Source organism: Saccopteryx leptura, chromosome 9, assembly GCF_036850995.1.
Source record: "Saccopteryx leptura isolate mSacLep1 chromosome 9, mSacLep1_pri_phased_curated, whole genome shotgun sequence".
Classification (NCBI taxonomy): Eukaryota; Metazoa; Chordata; class Mammalia; order Chiroptera; family Emballonuridae; genus Saccopteryx; species Saccopteryx leptura.
The window spans coordinates 25,572,699-25,584,455 of NC_089511.1; the positions used below are offsets into that span (position 1 = coordinate 25,572,699).

At 37.2% G+C, this 11,757-nt stretch overlaps 1 pseudogene; it reads left to right on the forward strand.

Moving 5' to 3' along the window:
* The first annotated feature begins 10,690 nt into the window (after nt 1-10,690).
* On the forward strand, nt 10,691-11,475 carry LOC136380939 (heterogeneous nuclear ribonucleoprotein D0 pseudogene; annotated as a pseudogene).
* Nucleotides 11,476-11,757: the final 282 nt, after the last annotated feature.

Genomic DNA, 11,757 nt, shown 5'->3' on the forward strand with positions numbered 1-11,757 from the left:
CTCTGCTCTATTTTTTTTTTTTATGGCTTTTTGATTTCTAGAATGCTGAAAGGTTTGGGTCAGTTCTGCCCAGTCGCAGCATTGCTTTTTGGGGACAGGTTTTCTGGGCTCTTCATACCACTGTTCCACAAGTCTTGCCTCCTTGATGCCCTGTTTTAAGAGATGTTGTTATTGGCCCTCATTTTCCTCACTAATTCTCACTTTCCAAGAGCCGTCAGCTGTAACATGAATTTTTCTTTGGCAATTTTAAAAAGCTTACATTCTGTTCTGTGGCCTGCATCAAGTCTTCTGTACTATGTTTATACATTATTTTATTTATTTAACATGTATTTACTTTACATTTATTATTTGCCTGACAGAGTGAAGGGCTATGAGTTAGGACAGGTGCACCAAACTAGACCCTTGCTCAACTGAAATTCACATTTTGGGTTGATAGACACGAAATATATATGCAATAAATAGATAAAATCATATGTGAAAATTATCAGTGTTTTTAAGTACACGAAACAGAGTAGTACTAAAAGGAGGATAAGTGGTGGTGGAGGGGAACTGCTTTAGATGGAAGGACGTGCTTCTGGAAGGTGATAGTCGGCAGCAGTGTCAGTGCTGAGAAGGGTCCTAATGGGACTGGGCAAGTGTCTTTCGAGCAGAGAACCCCAGGGACAAATAATTTTAAATTGCCTTGTAATGACACATAAAATAATAGACTTGAGACTCAGGAGCAACAAAGCGTGGTAAGTAAGAAGCAAAGGCCAAAAAAATTAGGTCAGAAATTGTTCAACATATTAGAAAACCCATGAATATTATTTGTATGAATTTGAGTATATAAGTGACATTTGCTGTAGAGTCCAGCTGTTTGCTCAAGTTACATTTCTTTCTTTGGAGTTTCAATAACACAATTTTATGTCTACTCAATGAAGAAATTTCCCTAACTTTCAAATGGATGCTTTCTTTTAATTTAATTTTTAAAATATTAATTTATTTTACATTTTAAAAATATTTTTTCAATTGAATTTTGTATTTAATATTATTTTATGTTAGTTTCAGGTGTACAGAGTAGTTGTCAATCATATACTTTACAATACCCTGATTTTTCCAGTACCCACTGGCACCATACATAGTTATTATAATATTATCAACTATATTCCCTATGTTGTACCTTATTTTTACATCCCTGTGACTTTTGTAACTACCAGTCTGTACTTCTCAACCCCTTCACCTTTTATACCCAGTCCTCCAAGCACTCTCCCCCTCTGGAAACCATCAGTTTGTTCTCTGTATCTGTGAGTCTATTTCTCTTTTGTTTGTTCATTTATATTGCTCTTTAGATTCCCCGTATAAATGAAATCATACAGTATTTGTCTGTCTCTGACTTATTTCACTTAGCATAACAATCTTTAGGTCCATTCATGCTGTCACCAATGGTAAAGATTCTGCTCTTTTTTATGGCTGAGTCATATTTCTTTGTATATTTGTACCACAGCTTCTTTTCCACTTGTCTATTGATGGTCACTTGTGCTGCTTCCATATCTTGGCTATTGTAAATAATCCTGCAGCAAACATAGGGGTGCACATATTCTTTTGAAATTGTGGTTTGTGTTTCTTCATATATTATATATAGCCAGAAGTGGAATTGCTGGGTCATAAGGCAATTTCATATCTAATTTTTGGGGGACTCTCCATACTCTTTTCCACAATGGCTGCTCTAATCTGCATTCCCACCAGCAGTGCAGGAGGGTTCCCTTTTCTCCATATCCTCGCCAACACTTTTTGGATGCTCTCTTTTTATATTCTAACAATTTGTTGAAGGTTTTTATTATCTTAATTTTAAACTAGGCATTTGAACTATTGGATTGGGAGAAAAGAACTCGGACATAATTTTAACATTTAGTTTAGATTGGCTATTTTCTCACACTGACAAAGAGATGGATTGATGTAAATACTGGGCTTTGGTTTTCTCTTATTTACTGACTGAGGTGCCTTAACATGAGGTTTTCTTATCACAGGTGTGTTTGAGTCTGTGACCCTGAAGCCTGGTTAACAGAATCCAGTGTCTTTATTTTTCAAAACAAGGTATTGTCACAGCTAAACATCAGCCAGGGGATTTACAGGCAAATGACAGTGGCAACAAATTGCAGAGCCCCATCCTGACCTTAGAATATTTTCTTTTCATTGATTTGAGAGAGAGGAAGGGTGAGAGAGAGAGAGAGAGAGAAGCATTAAGTTATTGTTCCATTTCGTTGTGCACTCATTGATTGCTTCTCTCATATGCCCTGACCTAGGATCAAACTCATGATCTCTGTAGCCAGGGACAATGTTCTATCCACTGAGTCACCTGGCTAGGGCCCTGACCTTAGTTTTTGATAAGCAAATCATTGTACTTTTAGATATGAAAAATGAATTTCGAAGCAAGAATTGAGACAATGAGTTGTTTTGGGCCGGACATCAACCGAAGCAGACACAAAGAGTGGCATCCCCAGGGGAACACAGCAGGGCCTTATTTAGAGTCCTTCATGGCCAGAGAAGAAAGGAGAAATTGAACTTCTCCAAACACAAAAAACAAAGAGATTTCTTTATACATTTGAATTCTTAAGAGCAGTTTGTATTTGACAATGTATGACACTTCATATTTAGGTATCACAATTTTCAGACACTTGTGAAGGAATGGAAGTAGTTTAACTCATTCTCCCTAGACTGTGGATATATATTTTTCAAAGGCTGAACATATGCTGTTTTAATGCCCATTTCAGCAGAGAACTGAAATAAAACAAGTATTTATCTTCCATAAAAATGCTGACACCTGAAACGCATGAAGTGTAAAAAGAATCTTTAGAAAAATAGTATATATTTGAAGACAAGCAAAGGCAATTATTAACCGATGAAAGAGTGCTATTTACATCAGTATTTCCCACCATTTTCACCACCTTGTTTGTGTCACATATATACTATGAGCAGTACCTTTTCTGTCTTATTAAAAAATGAATGAAGCACCCACCTCAATCAAATGCTGACATATATAGATATGCATGTCCTTATATACTCATGCATAAATATGCTCTGGGAACTAAACAAGTAAATTGCATTCAGATAAATCGGATATAAAAGGAAATATTTCAGAGCACTTTACAGAGCAACTGACAGCCAGAGAAATATTACATTTCTCAATTAAAGAATTATTAGGTTTTAAAAGCAACCGCAAACAGCATTTGCCAAATGTAAAATAATTAACAGTAATTCTGTACTGCCATAAAAAATGCAGTAAGTATTCTAATATCTCTAAATGTATGATTTTTTTCTTTTCATATAGACATTATTTTTTAAGAGCAGTTTTAGGTTCATAGCAATGTTAAGCAACAAGTACAGCGAATTCCTATATATACCTATGTACACACACACAGCCTCTTCCACTGTCATCATCTTCCACCAGTGTTATATAAAATATTCTGGGGCTGAGAGACCAAAGAAAGATACTGACAACTCTGTCATTACATTAAAAGTTTACTAAGGGCCTGACCAGGCAGTGATGCAGTAGATAGAGCGTAGGACTGGGACACAGAGGACCCAGGTTTGAAACTCCAAGGTCACTGGCTTCAGTGTGGGCTTGTCTGGTTTGAGCACAGCTCACCAGTGCTTGAACCCAAGGTCGCTGGCTTGAGCAAGGGGTTACTCGTTCTGCTGTAGCCCCCTTCCCCTGTCATGGCACATATGAGAAAGCAGTCACTGAACAACTAAGGTGCAGCAATGAAGAATTGATGTTTCTCATCTTTCTCCCTTCCTGTCTGTCTGTCCCAGTCTGTCCCTCTCTGTCTCTGTCACACAAAAAAATAAATAAATAAAGAGTTTACTAAGGAAATTTACATACAAGACTGGGCCTGGGCATTGGCAAGATGACATAGATATCTTCTGAGCCTCTACCTTCCACATTCAAGTTGGAGTCGGAGTGGTACTTTTGATGCAGTTAATGAACCTACATTGGCACATTATCACTCCCAAGTCCATAGTTCACATTAGGGGGTCACTCTTGGCATTGTGTCTTCTATGGGTTTGTACAGATGTCTAATGACCTATATCAACTACCATAGTATCAAACAATAGTTCTACTGCCCTAAAAATTCTCTGTGCTTCACCTATAGTATTTATCACTCCCTACTCAAACCTCTGGAAACCACTGATTTTTTTACTCTCTCCACAGTTTTGCCTTTTCCCTAGTGTCATATAGCTGGAATTATACAGTTGGCCTCTATCAGTTAGTGATATGCAAAAAAGTTTCCTCTATGTCTTTTCATGGCTTCTAGCTCATTTCTTTTTAGTGCTTGGTACATTGTCTGGATGTACCAGTTTATTTATACATTTAGCTACTGAAAGACATCTTTAATTGCTTCCAAGTTTTAGCAATTATAAATAAAACTGCTATAAGCATCCATGTGTAGGACATAAGATTTGTGTGGACATAAGTTTTCAGTTCATTTGAGTAAATAACAAGAGACATAATTGGATTGTATGGTAAGATTGTTTGGTTGTGTAAGAAACTGACAAATCGCCTTCTATGGTGGCTGTATCCTCACCAGAAATGAGTGAGAGTTCCTGTTGTGCCACATCCTCAAGCATTTGGTGGATTTTCTTTGTATGTGGATATCTAGTTGTTCCAGAGCCATTTGTTGAAAAGACTAACTTCTCCGTTGTATTACTTTGCTCCTTTGTTCAAGATCATTTGATTTTATTTCTCTGGGTCTCATTAGGGCTCTCTGTTCTGTTTCATTGATCTATTTGCTTATTCTTTCACCAATACCACACTTTTTTGGCCACTACAGTTTGACCACTACAGTTTTATAGTAAGTTTTGAAGTCGAGTAGTGTTAGTCCGCCAGCTTTGTTCTTCTCCAGTATCATGTTGGCTATTCTAGGTCTTTTGCATTTCTATCTAAACTTGAAAATCAGTCAATCAATATGTACAAAATGACTAGCTAGGATTTTGATTATACCAGCTGTATCATTTTTAACTGCACCAATATCCAAGTCAGATTTAAGTATTGAAAATTGTTTAAATACTTTTAAAGTATCTTTTAACCTACAAATTCTGTCTCTATGTCTCCATGCAATTTATTTATGGGAACCAGTCATTTATTTGTAGAGTTTTCCAGTCTTGATTTTAAATAATACATCTTTCTGGTGATATTTGGTGGGTTGCTCTATTGTCTATGTCTCTATAAATTGGAAATTAGATCTATAGGTGTGATTAAATTTAAGTTGGAAGTTTTAGGCAAAATTGCTTCATAGAAGGTCTTGTGTACTTCCATTAGAGGTACCAAGTCTCTCTCCTCTCTCTCTCTCTGTTACCAGCCATATGCAAAATAGTGATATTCTAATTCTACTATTCTCATTTTAAATATTAATTGAATTTTTTTAAGAGACTTTATTTTTCAATAACCTTATTTCCATTCTGTTAAGCATTTTTGGAAGAACAACTTCAGACTGCCCAGTGATTGCTTCTACCTATGCAGTGGCCTGAGCAATGGGGCTGCAGACCAGTCTTCAGTGGCAGGCTGAGCATTTCAGTCTTCGGTAGGAAACTGCTGAATAGGCCCAGGGGGCACTTACATACCTTCAAACTCGTCTGTGACCTCAGCTTGAGCAGCAGTAAAATTGGGATCTGGAGCAGCCCACTCACCCTGAAATTCCTCCTTGGTCATAGTCTTTTCAGCAGTGTCCTGCACTTCCTCTCAGTCTCTTCAGGATCTCTGTAGAAGTTGAGATCAAGCACAACCTCTCTTGATGGTTCACGGGAGATGGTACAACGCATGCGCAGTACTTCCTAGGTCAGCATCCACCACATTGGACCCACAGAAGGAGCCCCCTTTTTGAGATCTTATAGCAGGATTTATCAAGTTGTTCTGAAAACAGAAATGCCGAGTCATGCCTGAGAGACCCAAGTAGAGCAAGAAATATGGATAAAAACAGAAGAAATCAGACCATTTTATAAATGTTTTCATCTCTCCTTAAAGCTCTCATATATTGAAATCACACTTGTAGCAAGGATCATTATCAAATTCTTAATTGACTTTTTTTTTTAAAATCTCCTTTGTCAACTATTTGATTACTCAAGGATGTGGTTTATCTAGAAAAAGTTTGATTTTTTTTCCTTTTATTTACTGTAAATGTTACCTTAGCATTCTTCGAAGTTTCTTAAGAGACAGTTTATCACTAATTATGGAAATGTCTTTAACTTCATGAAAGAATATTATGAATAACTTTATGGCAATAAATTTTAGGATTCAAATAAAATAAATATTCTAGAATTTTTCTGGAAAAATACAATGTGTAAAACTATTGTAAAACAAGAACAAAAAGGAATATGAATGTGATGTGCAGTAGTCATTAGAGACATTAAAACCCTATGTAAAAATCTTTGGCACAGGTCTTTAGTCCTATATATTTTCATTAGTGAGTTTTTAAAAACATGCAATGAAGCCTGACCATGTGGTAGTGCAGTGGATAGAGCATTGGACCAGGACACTGAGGACCCACGTTCGAAACCCTGAGGTCACTGGCTTGAGCATGGGCTCTTCTGGCTTGAGCATGGGCTCATCAGCTTGAGCGTGGGGTCGCTGTCATGAGCCCGGGGATCATAGACATGATCCATGGCCACTGGCTTGAGCCCAAAGGTCACAGGCTTGAAGTCCAAGGTTATTGGCTTGAGCAAGAGGTCACTCACTCTGCTGGAGCCCCCCAGTCAAGGCACATATGAGAAAGCAATCAATGAACAACTAAGGTGCTGCAATGAAGAATTGATGCTTTTCATCTATGTCCTTTCCTGCCTGTCTGTCCCTCTCTCTGTCTCTCTCTCTCTGTTTCTGTCTCTGTCATTAAAAAATGTAGTGAAGAAATATTGTAAATGGTATGCCAGAAATTACATTAAAGAGAAAAGGACTAAATGCTTCATAAATTATTTCATGAGTCTAATATATCCTTGATACCAAAACCTGACAAGAATATAACAAGAAAGGAAAAGTATAGACAAATATATTTCATGAACATGAATGCAAAATTCTAAACAAATCATTTGTAAATTAAATCCAGTGATTATAAATAGCACATTATATCACAAACAAGTAAGGTTTGTTCTAGGAATGCAACGTTGATTGGCATTCTTTTTTTTTTTTTGTATTTTTCTGAAGCTGGAAACGGGGAGAGACAGTCAGACAGACTCCCGCATGCGCCCGACCGGGATCCACGCGGCACGCCCACCAGGCGGCGACGCTCTGCCCACCAGGGGGCGATGCTCTGCCCCTCCGGGGCGTCGCTCTGTTGCGACCAGAGCCACTCTAGCGCCTGGGGCAAAGGCCAAGGAGCCATCCCCAGCGCCCGGGCCATCTTTGCTCCAATGGAGCCTTGCTGGGGGAGGGGAAGAGAGAGACAGAGAGGAATAAGAGGGGGAGGGGTGGAGAAGCAGATGGGCGCTTCTCCTGTGTGCCCTGGCTGGGAATCGAACCCGGGACTTCTGCACACCAGGCTGACGCTCTACCACTGAGCCAACCAGCCAGGGCCTGATTGGCATTCTTAAATAGATAAATAGAATTCAGACATTAACAGAATAAATGAGAAATTTCAAATTAGTAACTTTAATAGATGAATAACAATCATTTAATAATCCCATACTCAATATGTTTAGAACATTTAGTATACTATCAATTGAAGGGAATTTTCTTAATATGTCAAAATAAAATCCTAAATAATCATTAATATTCAAATAAGTGAATGATTTTATTCTGAGAAAGAGAATACAAGGAAGTCTGCTATTAGCACTTCATTCAACATAGCAACAGAGAACTCAACCAATTGAGTAATATAAAAATTGAAGCGAACAAAATAAGAAAAAGGAAACCAGTCATTACTCATTGTAAAAATGAATGTGTACATAGAAATTATTTCAATAGTCTCAGCACAGAAAACTGGAACACACTGCTATCTAATTATGTAAAACTAATGTAAAATAATTTTATTTGATGTTTTAAAACCTGTAAAGAAGGTGAATAAACACATTTCCTAGGGTCTTACCATTTATTGAATACAGTAGAAAATCTATGGGTTTTAATTTTCAACTGAAAATCAGGCATCAGTATGTACTCTCCGTATGTCTCAAATGGTTTTATAATATTTTATTTACCAGACACAGGAGCAAAATTTATCTATGCCTTCAATTAGATTTTATGTATTCTAGAAATGACCTGCCATAAACAGAGCTGGAAATGATGAAATTAGTGCAACGTGGTACATGGATAAAAGAACAAATAACATTTTGTCTATCATCAGGAACGTTGCTTGCTTCTGAAATTAAACCCAGCAGGTAGGAAGATTCTAAACAGAGCTCAAATTGTTGAACATCTGCTTACCCTAGCACAATGTAAAACAAGGGATGCATAACATTTTACAATGCTAAAATTCATAGACTCCAGTTAAAATCATCACACTATTAAATTTTGGGGTGGGGAGTGGGGCAAAACATGTCTCAAATAGAATCCAAAATGTTTTCCTTTCAAATCATAAAATACTATGGAAATAACTCAAGCATCTCTTTAATTTTGGTGAAAAAAATAGATAAATAACTTTGGCTAATTTAAATTTATATAATTTTCAGAAAATTTTCAAAATAAAGTATAACATTAATAAACCTGAGGGTTAATTATATTTAAATGAGATGGAAATGAAGCTGCTTGATTTTTTTCTTTCAGATCCATTTGATTCTATAACATGCTCTGGTTTGCTGCCCATGAGAGACGGCTCAGTTCACTTTGGGGCGACAAAAATACCTAAGAGTGTATTCTAATGACTAATGTAATAGTTATTCAAAAGGAAACAGGTTGTTGCATCTAGTCCTTACGTTACATCCCATAGCCATGGCAGAACTTGGATGTTCCTCCTCTGTAGAAAGACTAAAGCCATTTGGAGTTGCCCAGGTTCCAGTCTATCCTGGGACTACAGAGGACTTGGTTTAGGGAGTTTAAAGGACATTGGCTGAGCAACTGCCACAGACAGCTCAAGAACTGTGTATTTCCCAGCTGATTTCATGACCTCAGTCCATCTTCTGTGCAGGAAGATGTGCTCTTACGCTGGTCCTTTTCCTGCCCACAGGCAGAGTGTGTTGCAGACTGTATCATATGCTCAAAATGACAAAAGTGTAGTGACAATGGATCCATGGTTTCCAGGGCTTAAGGGGAAGGAAGAAGGAGGGTCTAGAAAGGGGATAGCTCAGGGAGTCTTTCTGGAGTGATAGAATTATTCTATATCCTGACGTGAGGGTAGTTACATGAATCTATACAAATATGTTTTCCCCTTTGTATTGAATTTATTGGGGTGACACTGGTTAATAAAATTATGTAGGTTTCAAGTTCACAGTTCTATAATACATCATCTGTACACTGCATTGTGTGTTCAGCACCCCAAATCAAGTCTTCATTCGTTTATCCCCCTTTTTCTCTTGTACCTCCCCTTCCCCTGGCAGTCACCACTCTGTTGGAATCTGCCCATATGTTAAAATTTATAGATGTGTACATGAAAAAAGTTAATTTGATTCTATGGCAATTGAGAAAAAATCACCCTAACAGAAAACCCGGTGTCCCTGTTTGTACAGAGGGTTCATGGCGACCCCAGATCCACACCCACACAATTCACTTAAGTAAAAAGTTTGCCAAGCACAGGCTTCCATGCCACTGTGTGTCTTAAACAGGATTATTTAAAAGCATGCTAAGGCAATTATCCGCTGTTGATGCCTAAGGAGAAGAAAAAAGCTGCTTTTTAAAAAGCTTTTAAACAACATTTAAAGCCATAACCAGCCTTTGAAAAAGCTATTTTCTTTTCTTAAAACAACCCCCCCCACACACAAATGGTGCTTTTGTCAGTGCCTATATGAGATTGCAAGGGAAAGCAACACTTTCAATATTCTTTGCTTTAATGTAAGATTGATTTGAGATTGTCCTTTCCCCTTACCTTTGTCTGATGATTGTAATGTGAAGATCACCTATCGGTATTGTTATTCAACAAGTATTAGAACAAAGAAAAATCCTGTCCTTGATTGCATGGCAGTATAGTAAAAGAAACTTAAGGTTCATTGACTATTTTTTTTTGTTGCCTTGTGTCCTTTATATTTCTGTTATTTCAAATTACTTTTTATTTCAAATTTTTTTCAAGAGTGGACAGTTACCAGATGTTAGAAACATAGAGATGAGCTGAAGCAGAACTGTGATTCTGTAACTTGTGCAAAAGAAACAAAAATAAATCATAAGCTTATTAAATTATGAGGGCTATGTCTCTGAATAATTTATTTACAAAAGGATAATTTGTATGATAAAACTGCATGCATGGCTATAAAACCTGAAGTAAATCAAAAGCTAAATCTCGTGGAACTTGTATCAGGGGCTTCAGCATGCTCTTTTGAACTTGACCTTTTATTTTCATGTGGTCAGAGAAAAGTCATTAATTTTCTTACTCAGAAAATAGCTAAATTTTAAAGAAAAAAATGTTTTTATGTAAATTTGTTTCAGTGAAATGAATACTTGAATTTTCTTTAGATAAAAATAAATTTCCTGGTTAGCAACATATGTGCTTTTTCCCCGAGTTTGCTGAGAGCTGGTTCACTCAGGATGACTTTTTACAGTCTTGCTGACATCCATCTCCTGCCAGGACACTTTGAAGCAGCGACGGCACAGCGAGCAGAATGAAGAATGTTTATAGGAGGCCTTAGCTGGGACACTACAAAGAAAGATCTGAAGGATTACTTCTCCAAATTTGGTGAAGGTGTAGACTGCACTCTGAAGATAGAACCTAGCATAGGGGGATCAAGGCATTTGGTTTAAAGAGGTAGAAATTGTTGTATATAGCTCATGGACCAGAAAGAACATAAATTGAATGGGAAGGTGATTGATCCTGAAAAGGCCAAAGCCATGGAAACAAGAGTCTGTTAAAATTTGTTTGTTGGTGGTCTTTCTTCAGGTACACCTAGAGAGAAAATAAGGGAGTACTTTGGTGGTTTTGGTGAGGGGGAATCCATAGAGCTCCTCATGAACAACAGCACCAATAAGAGGCGAGGATTCTGTTGCATTACCTTTAAGGAAGAGGAACCAGTGAAGAAGATAATGGAAAAGAAGTACCACAATGTTGGTCTTAGTAAATGTGAAATAAAAATAGCCATGTTGAAGGAATAGTGTCAGCAACAGTAATAGTGGGGATCTAGAGGAGGATTTGCAAGGAAGGCTCAGGGAGAGGGCGGGGTCCAAGTCAAATTGGGAACCAGGGATATAGTAACTGTTGGAATCAAGACTATAGCTACTATGGATATAATGTCCAAGCTTACAGTGGTTGTGGAGGATATGATTATACTGGTTACAACACTACTATGGATATGATGTATAGTAACCAGCAGAGTGGTGATGGGAAAATACTCAGGCGAGGTGATCATCAAAATAGTGACAAAAGATACTAAATTATTCATTTGTAACTTCTTCCCAACAGGTAGTGAAGTAGTATTTTCCAGTTTGAATGTTTATTTGAAGGTGGCTCCTGCCACCTGCTACTAGCAGTTCAGACAAAATTTTTTGTATCAAGTCCCCGAATGGAAGTATGACATTAGGTCCCTCTAAAAGTTTAATTCTGAATTCTCATTAAAAGAAATTTGCTTTTATTGTTTTATTTCTTAATTGCTATGTTTCAAAATCAATTTGTGTTTTATGTTATTCCTCTCCAGTATTGTAGAGTAAGTCTTATG